This window comes from Mirounga leonina, unplaced genomic scaffold (genome assembly GCF_011800145.1).
Source record: "Mirounga leonina isolate KUSES-001 unplaced genomic scaffold, KU_Mleo_1.0 Mir_172, whole genome shotgun sequence".
Classification (NCBI taxonomy): Eukaryota; Metazoa; Chordata; class Mammalia; order Carnivora; family Phocidae; genus Mirounga; species Mirounga leonina.
This window is the reverse complement of record NW_023270442.1, coordinates 7,498,669-7,510,908: the sequence shown is the minus strand read 5'-3', so window position 1 is coordinate 7,510,908 and position 12,240 is coordinate 7,498,669. Positions and strand designations below refer to the sequence as shown.

Here is a 12,240-nt window from a genome sequence, read left to right as displayed (position 1 = left end):
TAAATAGAAAGCATAATACAAATTTCAGTTGTTATTCTTAATAATTAGTGAGCATGATACAAGTGTGCAAGTAATCAGTGACTTCAGCACCGTGAGCTTCTTCGGAAACCAGGAGAACAGGCAAACTTCAATTTTTAAATGTAACAAACAACTCACCACAGCTAGTCACACTTTTGCCAAGTTGTGCTAAGGCTCCCAAACACTATTTATTGGTTGACTAACTTACGGGTTATAGTTCAGTCAGTGCCAGCTTTTAAACTACCATTGAGTATCTGCAGTAACCAGTGTGAAGATTTTGTTGAGTTTTTAGACATTCATTGGTGCCCAGCTAGAGCACCAAAGTCCTCCTTACCAGAACAACCACAGATTCCAGGTAGGGTTGGCATAAACCCCTGGCAGAACAGGCAAATGTCACTGGTTCCAGGCCATTTGATACTGCCTATGAGTGAAGCCAGTGGCACTCAGATGTGAAGAAAGTGCAGATTGCCACACTTATCCTTGGGAAAAGTTAAAGTCTACATACAAGTGCCAAAGGACAGAGCCAACCTAGTATTCTACATCTTCCAGCATCCTCAGTCTCTGAGGTATAAAAATACAACTCCAGGGACACCTGGGTGGCTCAGTTGGTTAAGTGTCTGCCTTCAGCTCAGGTCATGACCCCAGGGTCCTGGGATCAAGTCCTGCGTCGGGCTCCTTGCTCAGCGGGGAGTCTGCTTCTCCCTCTGCCTCTCCCCCCTGCTCGTTTGCTCTCTCTCTCAAATAAATATATAAAATCTTTAAAAACACAACTCCATCTGAGGAATTTTCCCCATCCATTTTACCCCCGCTATCTCTACTCCCTCCCCAACCATCCTCATTGCAATCGAATGCTTTTGAAATCAATGAACTCCAACTTATCTAAAGTCTTTACTTTTGAACATAAAGATGATGACAATGTTCACAATGGTCCCTCTATGTGATTATAAGTTTTGTGCCCCTACTCTAGTTAAGAGAGGGAGAAGCTATTTCTCATCCTTGTATGGAAACACCTAAACTAGGACATTGTTCAGTCTTTCACTCAAGAGAACAAAAGCTGGGTTCAAGGACAAAGACTGCTTCGAAGAGAGGGATAAAGGCTTATGGAAATAGTCAGTTTGACATTGTTGATAATTCTGGATCCTGCACTGTATCAAACAGGGATCCTAGTCCAGCTCAAAATCTTCCCCTGGCAGCACTCTGGTAGGAACCGCTAACACTAACTTACTGAAAGAAAAAAATTCACTGGTGGTGAATTAAAATCACAGCTTCTATTCTCCAAGTTCCTATGCTTCAGTTGATAGAAAAAAAGAAAGGTAAAGAAGGAGGAAAGAAATTAAAAAGCCTATTTTGTACATAAAGAGGTAGCAATATTTGTGCAGGTTGCTGAATAAATCTGAATAAATTTGTCTGAATAAAGCTGAAAGGATATACATAAATGCCCCCCCCCACCTCACATGCACAGTTGAAACAAGTCAAAGATCTATTTCTGAGGTTTCCCAACATAATTGTTACCAAAGAATCATCATTCCAACATTTTCTTGGAGTCTATCCCTCCCAAATCACTTCCACAGCCCTTTCCAAAAATCCTTCCCATGACCTCAACCTGCTCTAGCCAGCATTTCACACCTCCCTTGCCTACCCCTGGGCTGTTCCAATCCCTCACTTTCTTCCCACTACTCCCTCCATCTGCCACATGGGTCCACCAACTTCCTTACCAAGTAGATTTCTTTGGATAAGTTGAACGATGAGCCTGATACCATCCAATAAAATGGACATATTTCTGTTCTTACCTTACTTGTCCTTGTTGTAATATTTTCCATTGTTGCCCATCTCCTCAATCTGGAATCCCTCCTGGGTCTGGGATCTCTCTCGCCTCACTTTATTCTTTTTCTCCTTCTGTTCCCTCTCAGACTCTTTTTGCAGGTTTTCTTCTTCTTGTAATCTACTAAATGTTTAGTTTCCATAGCTCTATCCTAAGCCCTCTGCTCTAATTATGCTACCAATCATCCCTTGGTCAATTATCCATGTTTATGTGCTAGTTGTCCTCTAGCTCATAGCCCTCTAAGGGGCTTCAATCCTGTATATCCAACTGCCCATGTTCTACAAGCCCCTCACACTCCACACATCTGACCCCTTCCAGGCCTGATCTACCTCTATTTCTGTGAATGGCCCTACCTCCCACCCACTTACCATGACCATCAACCTCACATTCATTCTTTTACTTGCTCTTCCACATCTAGCTAGTTACCATCCTATAAATTGTATCTCCTTCATTTGTCTCAAAATCATCTTTTTCCTCATCTCCACTGCCATTGTCACAGTTCACACTCTAATCATTTCCCTCCAGATGTAGTGAAATAGTGTGCTAACTCATCTCCCTGTACCAACTCCACCACTATTCACCTCTATTCTAGGCACAACTATGGTAGTGATGATTAAGAATTACAGAGTTTTAAGTGAGAGATCTGAGAATTCTGAGAATTCCCATATCCCTATGGGAAGTTGTCTAAATTTCTGTCTCCTTAACGTTAGAATGAGCCTAATAATACTTTTCCAGGGGTTTGGTAGAAGAATTAAATGAGTAGCTCTTAAGCATTGCTTGCCACAAAAATTCTCAAGAAAGAGACTCTCCCGTTTTTAATGTTACCTTACTACCACACAAATCTGAGTAGTTATTTTACTTTCCTGATTATAATCCTAAAATTACTTCCTGGAGCACCCAGAATAAGTCCAGACTCCTCATTTTAGTTTCCATGAACTTCATAATTTGGTTTCTACCTGCCTTTAACTTTATTTCCTTAATCACATTCACATGTTGTCTCTACTCTAGACACATGGGACCAGTGTAGTTTCCAGAACATACCCTGTTGTACTCTCAGCATATCTACATTGCTATCACCTCTATCCAAAGTGTCTTTCTCCTTTCTATCAGCTAGCTTCATATTCATTCTTTAAAATTCAGAACAAATTTCAAAATTTCCTGGGAAAATCCTCTTTCCCACAGTCTCATTTAGAGATTCGTCTTCATGTGTGGGAATGGCACCTTGGGTGTATCTACATCTTCTTATAAACACATTAAAGCTTTTATCACCTTATTCTGTTTGTACTTCTCAGCCTGTCTCCTCCTTCCTCCTTCCTCCCCCCAATCCAGTGCCATCCATTCTATAGATAAAAGAATCTTGTCTGTCTCTTCATCTCATCATATGTCTGACACATAGTAAGTGCTCAATACAAGTAGATGAATGAAGGAAAGAAAGAAGGAATGGAGCAAACAGAAAGTTAAGAATGAATGGATAAAAGATGGGACAACAGCTATTTCTCACTATGCTAAAGTCTCAGGATATTTTTTCTTCAGTTTCTGAAAACTCATAGACCCCATTATCCTGCCACAAGAGGTGTTGTAATGTCCCAGGTAGAGTCCATTACCTCATTTCCCTGCAGATAATCTCCCAGGTAGCTCTGTTCTCGTGCTCCCTATTGAATCAAATCCCTACCTCCAGCCTTTTTTATCCACTGTGATCTGCAGATTTTCATCCTAACAAATGATCCTTTATTAATTCTGGAGAGATTTATCCCTTTGACTTTTTATAGTGCCCTTACAATGAAGAAAACAAAAGACAACCTGTAAAAGGAGCTACAGGGAAATTTGGACTTTCTTGTATTACTCTCCAGTAACTCAGGGATTCATTGAACAAATATATTTTGAGCACCTGCTCTTTGTCTATAATGCATTATGTATAAGAAATACAAAGTTTGATAAGCCAAGGTCCTTGTTTGACAAGGAGCTCACAAATTAGCGGATCTTTCAACTAACATTGCTTTGAATGCCTACGATATGCCAGGCACAGTCTTAGGTGCTAGGAAAATAGCAGTGAACAAAAGGGAAAAGGTTCCTATTCTCATGGTAGTGACACTCCAGTAAGGAAAGCAGACAGTAAATACTCAGGATGCTTTAAGGATTAAAAAAAAAATGAAGAGGAGCAAAGGTGTACACTGGGAGGTCAGTTATCCACTTGAGGTTGTCCAGTCAAGAGGTAATTGGACACTTCTTGGTATAGGGTGGTAACCATGGTGAAAATTACTGAATTCTATAACACCAACTGGATCTGCTGACAGATTAGACATGAGTTATAATAAGAAAAATGGGCCAGTCCTGACACCAAGCATTTTGGTCTATGTACCCAGGAGAAAAGAACTGCCTTCACTTCAATTGGAAAAGTCAGCATGAGGAATAGGTTTTTTCAGTGAAATAAGAAGCAATATTATGGTCTGAGAGTAAAATGAAGAGGAGATTTGGAGGTTGAGAAGAAAGGAGAACTAATTGGGAAAGTATTTAATTGTCTATGCCTTCTGTGTTTTGAAGGTGATTGGAAGATGAACAATAAAATGTTTAATTTTAGATGTGGTATGTTTGAGATGCCTAGAGATAATAACAGCAAACATTTATATGGTAACCATTATAAGATGTAATCACTAAAAGATGTATGGTGTGAATTTAAATAAGGATGTGTTGTGTTGGTGGACCTATAATAATGATGTAACATAGTAAAGTAGATGTTCAGGATATCTTTCTCCTGCATTAGAGTTAAGAGGGGGCAACATCCTGTATTTTAGAAAAGAACTGTTTTATTTTTTGTGGATTAGGCTAAAGGATCACCAGTCCATTAAGAGTATGATGCTTCTTCATGGATGTAGGAGTTATAGATCTTGAGTAATGGTTTATGTAGTAGAAATAAATGAACATTCTCAGATAGCAAAGAAAAATTAACTCCTCTCTCAAGGGGCATTGGCTTATTGCACATCCAGATTTATTAAATAATTTAGCCTCAGTTTTAAAAACTGTGGAAGGCACAACTCTCAGTTCATTTATCAGCAGAACCAGAATGTATCTCAAATGCTTATCATCTGTATTTTGACAAGGAGTATTTAATGGATTTTAGTAGTGCTTTGTGTAGAATATGTGTTGAGTTCTAATATTGTAATTAACCAAATTAATTCCCTGTTTACCTGGTTTAAAAAAATGTCTTAGGAAGGAAGAAATGATCAACTATGACAAATTTTGCTAATGGTTACAATATAATGAAGATTGAAATTTACCTTTGAATCTAATAACTTTCAGTCATTGGCGACCATGACAAGAATAGTTTATGAGAAGTAGTGGGGAAGAAAGCCTAACAATAGGATGTTCAAGAAGAATGAAAGGAAAATATAGAACATGGGTAACTATTTTAAGAGGGTTTTCCAAGAGGAGCAGAGAGATAGAGTCATAGCTGGAGGAACATGTGGGTCAAGGGAGGATTTTTTTAAACAGAAGATTTTATGGTTCATCCATATACTTATGGAAATTACATAGTGAGAGGGAAAACTGATGATGCAGGAAGAGAGAAGTCCTAGGGTAACAGACAGAAAATGGGAACTAATGATAAAGTAGAGGAAATGGCTTTAGACAGAATGAAGGAGGACAGATCAACCATGGTTATTGGAGTTAAGGAAAAGAAAAGAAGTATTCGATTTACTAACAGAACATGTCAAATTCTCTTTTTTAATTGCTTTTATGTATCAGTGAAATAAAAAGCAAGGCTGAGACTGAGAAATGAAAAGGTGATGTTGGAGGCTTCAGAAGAGAGCAAAAGGTGAGTGCCTGGGTGGCTCTGTCAATCAAGCATCCAACTCTTGATTTTGGCTCAGGTCATGATCTCAGGGTCATGAGATCCAGCCCAGAGTCGGGCTCCACACTTAGCAGGGAGTCTGCTTGAGATTCTCTCTCCCCCTCCTGCTGCCCTTCCCCCCCACCCACGCTCACGCTCTCTCTCTCTCTCAAATAAATAAATAAAATCTTTAAAAAAGAAGAAGAGAGCAAAAGGTATGAATAGTTGCCTGGGAGAGTTTTTAATTCTCTGCCCTCTCTGTGGAATGTGTACTACAGATGCCCCCTAGCAAAATCTAAACTTGGTTAATCCCATCCTTCCTAAGACCTAAACCTTTTGGATAGTCAGGAAGTGAGGACCTCACACAAGATGAATGAATACTAATTCTTTCCATGGGAATTTTGGACCTGGAAATGACAGTGAATCTCTCTTGAAAGGCTTGATTTTGGAAACATAAATCCTTGTTTCGTGCCATGAGAAAATGAGAAGTGTGTCTGTGGGGGCCTTGGGAATAGGCAGAATAGACACTAATGGTATGAAGTGAGGGATCCAGGTAAGTTGAACCTTCTTGAGGAAAACATCTTCCCTGATTCATCAACTGAGTTTTATGAAAGTCCACAATGACAGTGAAAAGGACATTTACTTACAGAGTACCTTCTAAAAGTCTAACCCCAAGCTAGGTGTCTTAAAAAATATTATTTCATTTAGACATTCAGTCCATCAGCACTGCAAAGAAGCTTCTTCTTCCAGAACCCATGGAAGAAATACGTCTTCCCAAAATATACACGTATATGTCCAAAATAATATTGTACATATCTTTGCTCCAGCATGAAGTGGAAGTGACATTAATCGTAAATATCATATTTAAAAATTTTTAAATTATAATTTAATGACTGAAAAGAAATCAGTGAGCAAGAGAATGAATACTTGAACTGGAGACCAAGACATTGGAAATAGGATTCGGGGCAGAGGACAGAAGGCTTGGAGGGAAGTAGAAGCCACAAAGAGTATAACAGACGGAAGTGAATCAGGTATGGGGGGGAAAAAAAGGCTTGAGTGTTGTAGACAGCTATTGAAAGAAACTTCTCCAGACAGATAAAAAGTGTCTGGGAAAGAGAGAGAATGGTTCATGGAAATGCCTATTAAGGGAATCAATTACTGCTCAATATGTGAAATGGGCATTCTTAACTGGATTATAAGGTTTGAAGAGATTACACAGAAAGGCACAAATGTCCTTAGTTACCAGAAATTCAAAAAAGAGAGATCTGCCTGGACTCAGATGGGAAGCCTGTGTAGAAAAAAAATGTGACATGGAAAATAAATGTCTATGAAAGCCAACTCTCTATTCCATGGAAAGCTTTTGATTTCCAGCTAGCATAAATAACAGGATGTTGTACTTACTATAATTTAGCTACCAAAACAGAGAGATACCTAATGCATATATATTTGTATAATATATATCCAAGATATATGGGATTTCTCTCTGATTTGGTAGATATATTATAAATATATAAATATGAATGTAGTTATCATATATGCAAATATATGTGTGTGTGTGTGTGTGTATAAAATGTTTTACCAAATATATTACTGAAGGGGCGCCTGGGTGGCTCAGTTGGTTAAGCGACTGCCTTCGGCTCAGGTCATGATCCTGGAGTCCCTGGATCGAGTCCCGCATCGGGCTCCCTGCTCAGCAAGGAGCCTGCTTCTCCCTCTAACCCTCCCCCCTCTCATGTACTCTCTCGCTCTCATTCTCGCTCTCTCAAATAAATAAATAAATCTTTAAAAATATATATATTACTGAAGAAGGATAAGGAAGGATTCAAGATCAAGGTAAACAAAGTTGTTGTTTGGGGTAAAGAAATCCTTAGCAATGAGTTCACTGCAGTGGAAAGAATCAATAGTACACTCCTTACTGACACTTTACCCCACTTTTGGAACCACAAAAATTTCCCAATACTTAGTTTAAACCTTTGTTCTACATTTTTTTTCCTTTCCCAGAATTCAGGGCCCACTGGAAGATAGCTACTTACAATCTGTGAAGCGTTCATTCAATTCTTGAAACTCAGTTCTCCCTTCCCCCTCTTTTCTCCCATCTGAGTCTCATTTGAGAGATCCTCCCTCTAACAATTCTCCAATCAGGGTGTGCAAAAAAATATTTCTGAACAAAAGGAAGTGTAATGCTTTTCAAAATGGCATATTCAAATGTGATTTGGAATGTCTAATCCCAAACTTCAAAATGTTGATAATTTCCATAGACACATAGAATGCCAGGTCTGGAAAGGAATTTAGAGGTCATCTGGTACAAGACATTCATTTTGTTCATAAATAAACTAAGGCCCAGATAGCCAAAGAGAGGCAGAGGGGACCAAAGCCACAACTGATTGGATTGCACAGCGAAAGGAAATGAGAAGTATGCCACTTCCAGCCCCAACTTCTAAAATACACCTTTCGGGTTTTTAAGAACTTGCTTAAAATCCTGACAGCATTTGGATCCAGACATTAATAGCTAATATAAAAGAGATCACTAAGAAGACAACTAATTGAAAAATCTCAACAGCACATACCCTCTTTTTGAATGAACCTAAGGAATTTGTAACTTAATCCATAAAAAATGGAAGGGGGGATTATAAATAATAAAAATAATCCTCTATAATTAAAGTTGTATGATCTAGTTATTCATGTACCACATAGGTGATTACCATAAAGCTACCAAAAAATCCCATTCCTTATAAGTTCACCAAAAATGACTCTGAACGAAAAAAAAATAGTAGAAACCTGGAGGGAGCTGTTATAGGCAGAGGGTTTCCAGGTCAAGGTGTCCTGGTCCTTTTCCATCAAAAAGTGTTGTCAACAGAGCACAGCAGGTCTTCATCCAAGAGGACAGCTGAGAAAATACTAGGCTAGCTGGACAGGCACACCAGAACTGTGAATAAAATTCAGGAACTGTTTTAGGAAGGAAAGAGGGTTTTAAAAATTTGAGAATGGAGGCATTGATTAAACAGTGAAACAAAGTAGATTTCAGTGAAGTCACTAAAGATTCAGGGGGGGCACTCACACCAGTCCAGCCTTGGCCCCTCCTTCCCCTAAACCAGAAGTAGTCAGAGATGGAAGATGTCAGTTGACTGGCGTGAGGTCCTTTCCAGAGTAGTTAAGGAAGGGTGGAAAGACAGGAAACTCAGTGTAGGGAGAAAGGTAAGGGACAAACCGTGCAGGAATATGGAGGAAATGGGAATAAAGTTGAGCTAGGCACCAAGAGAGACGGGGGCCTAGAAGCCGACAAGGACACAAGTTGGGTGAGTAGGCTAATGGGTCATCAGCAGTCGCAGTCGTCAAGAGACCCAGGAGGACTCAGGTAGCCAGTTTGGTTCTGTCTTAAAGGACTCTTAGATGAGGCAATGTGGGGTCTTAGCTTAACCCATGCCATCAATGACTATGAATCATATGTTTTAACACTGAGCCATTTTAATATAATGCCAAATGAAACTAAAGAAAATAGGCTGCCTGCCCAAAGGAGCAGAAATGATGGGCCTGCTTTCCCCTCAGGGCATTAACTTTCAGGGGAGAAAATGGCTTTAAGGACATTGGAAGAAGCAGCTTCTTAGGCATTAAGAAGATTAAGGGAAACAGTACTGGACTGGCGCAGAGAGGAAATTATTTGCCTGTCTCAGACAGAACAGTTCTGTTGTTATTGCCCCAATAAACTATTTTTACCCTCGGTTCCAAATCAGGCAGGGCTGATGGGATTTGTCGAGGCAATATATCAAATTAGTCCTGCTGAGGAAACTCCTGAGGGAGGCCTGGTCCAAGAGTGCCCCGAAATTCATCTAAGTGACAGGGAATGTATAGGAGTAAATGGAGCCCCAAGCTTGCTACTGTGGACATCACGGCCAAAAAAATGCTAATTAGTAGAAGGCCTGTGCCTTTGGTTCCAGGGAAGAAAGGAAGATTAAAAGAGTAAACCAATGACCACCTGAAGTCTTTATTACCAGGCTTGAACTTGGGTGGAAATGAAAAAAAATGTCACGAACTCAATCAGAAGTTCAGGGATTACCAACAATGTTAGGGAGAAAACAGGAGGGCCATCGTGATGCACATGGGCCCCATTCACTGGATTAAGAATGATCCAGATCACGCAAATATTATAAAAGCAAATAAACCGTCTACTTAGCTTTAAAGGAAGAGGACCTAGAAAGATATTAAGCAGCTGAATGAACCCTGAGCGGCCCCAAGTAGCTCAGAGAAGCCCTCTCCAGCCTGTGCCCCTTCCTTTTATCACCCTCAGGGTAAAGGAGGCATAAATGGTGTTTAACAACACCAAAAGACATACCAAGACATTCTCCATGTAATGCATGGCCAGCTGTAACAGACCACAGCCAAACACATTCTATTCATTTATGTTCTTGAGGCTTCAGTGTTCATCTTCTTCACATGAATCAACTAAGCCCTTCCTTCTCCCCATACCTTCACTGCCCACCAATCTTCTCTGTCTCAAGCTGGTTTCTGCAAGAAGCAGACTCTAAGACAGAGTTTAACGTGCAAAAATGTTTATTTAGGAAAGTCCTAAGATTCAACACTGGAGGACGGAAAGAAAAGAAAGCAGGATTTGACAGAAGAAGTTGAGTCATAATCCTGATGCAGGACAACCTCAACAACTTAATGGACAGCGCTGATGCATGAGATCCCTTCAGAGTTGTCCTGAGTTGGACCAAGATGGCCAAGACTTCAAACCTTCACTGATTAATCACTGGATGCCATTCCAGGAAAAGGTGCCACCCTTGGGAGCAGGGTAGCTCACTGTAGCTCAGGCAGTCCCAGCAGGGGCTGATAGGTGAAGGCTGGTGACGACAGTGCCCCCCAACAGCTGGAGCAACAAATCCTTCCTTAAAGGAGGATCTGGATAGCACATCACAGTCTCTACCACATTCTCCTCAGGTGTATTTCTAATACGCACCAAATCCCAGGAAGTGCACATGGAATTGAAGTCTGAACCTCCCAACAGTTTTCAGGGCAGATTCTGAGGAGGATCAGAAAAGGATAAGAAAAACTGTGAGGTAGGAAAAATTCTTTGCTGCCAAGCACCCTGAAGAATTAAAGTAACTACAGCCTCTGGTCCTGCAACAGTGACACAAAGACAGAAAAGTTTCCCTGCTCTGAAACAATGCCTGCCCTTTGTTGGACTCTGAGAAATGTTTATGAGTTTCATTCAGTCAGTGACTTCTTACTGAGGGTCGGCTATGTGCTCAGCATTACATTAGATCTATCTCCAGGGGATGCCAGAGAAATACATAACACCATCTCTAACTTGAAGAATGCTATGCTCTAGAAGGGAAGGAAAACAAAACACAAGAGCAGAGGAGAGCATTGTTTTCACTCAGTGGCAGGGAGCAGGTTCCTGGGAGGCTGAGGGAGCAACAGTAGAGCAAAAAGATACACAGGAACCTGGGTTCAGGCCTGGACGTTTTTACTTAATTACTGTATGCAGTTGGTCACACTACTGATATTAAGTTTGGTGGAGACACCTACATCTCTGAGGACCAGTTTCCTCATTTTTAAAATGAATCTACCATACCTCACTAGTAGCTGTGAATGTAAATTGAATGAGGCAAGGGTTGTAAACAGGAAACAGTGCAAATGTCTGCTGCTTTTTTTCACAGCTTACTCTCACTGTGTCCATGAAGGGTGAGAAAAACTGATAAGAACTGAAGATGTCAAAGATCTCATAGTAGAAGTCTTCAACCTTTGAACAAGGGCAACGAGCTGGCAATATGCTGCTAGCAAAACATGCCCACAGCTTCTGGGATGTGACATGCATGAGGTTCCATCTTGTTTATTCTGAACACCTTGAGAAATGGCACATCATTCGAAACCCATTCTCATGTTAGAGCCAACCACATCATTCCTACTGTCCATAAATCCCAGTGATGAAGGAGCACTGGGATCAGAGCTGGGTCAGAGTTCCCATTATTGAACTTACGTGTGCACAGGAGAAGCGCATTCCTGAGGAACCACAGCCATTTCAGGGCAGTTGGGAGGAGCTGGGAGGAGCTTCTTACGGGATGTGGAGGATTCTGAGGAGGATTTAAGGAAGATGGAGGTGTGGGCTGGAGGACATCAGGAGGTAGCGTTTTTCATGACTGATTATTAATTTTTATGTAGGAGGCAGGAGGGTTAAATTGAGGTTTAGAGTTATCATGGGTAAAAGTAGCAGACAAAAGGGGGTGGGGATTAGTCATTTTTGTGTTTGCAGTGTGACCGTGTCTGAACAGTAACCGTGTCCCAAATATGGTCACTGTGTAGCTCAGTCTGAACAGTGTATATATTCTGTGAAGATGTTTATGATCCATTGGGAAACCACCAGCATGACCACTTTTCATTTCTCATGTCTTACATCTCACCAAATGCATAGATTTGCAGAACTATCTGGGCGCCTTTAGGTATCTGAGTTTGCTACTCTTCTGGGCTGAGCTGTGTCCCCCTAAATTCTTATGTTGAACTCCTAACCCTTCATTGCTCGAAATGTGACTGTACTATGAGATAGGGCCTTGATAGATGCAATTCAGCTTCAATGAGG

At 40.6% G+C, this 12,240-nt stretch overlaps 1 long non-coding RNA gene across 1 annotated transcript in view; it reads right to left on the bottom strand.

Moving 5' to 3' along the window:
* The window catches only part of LOC118018795, a 47,543-nt gene extending 35,855 nt beyond the window's left edge, over window positions 1-11,688 (bottom strand). Inside the window, exon 1 of the long non-coding RNA XR_004681485.1 lies at window positions 11,644-11,688. This is a non-coding gene — a long non-coding RNA (uncharacterized LOC118018795). The remainder of the gene's footprint in view (window positions 1-11,643) is intronic.
* Between the last annotated feature and the right edge of the window lie 552 nt (window positions 11,689-12,240).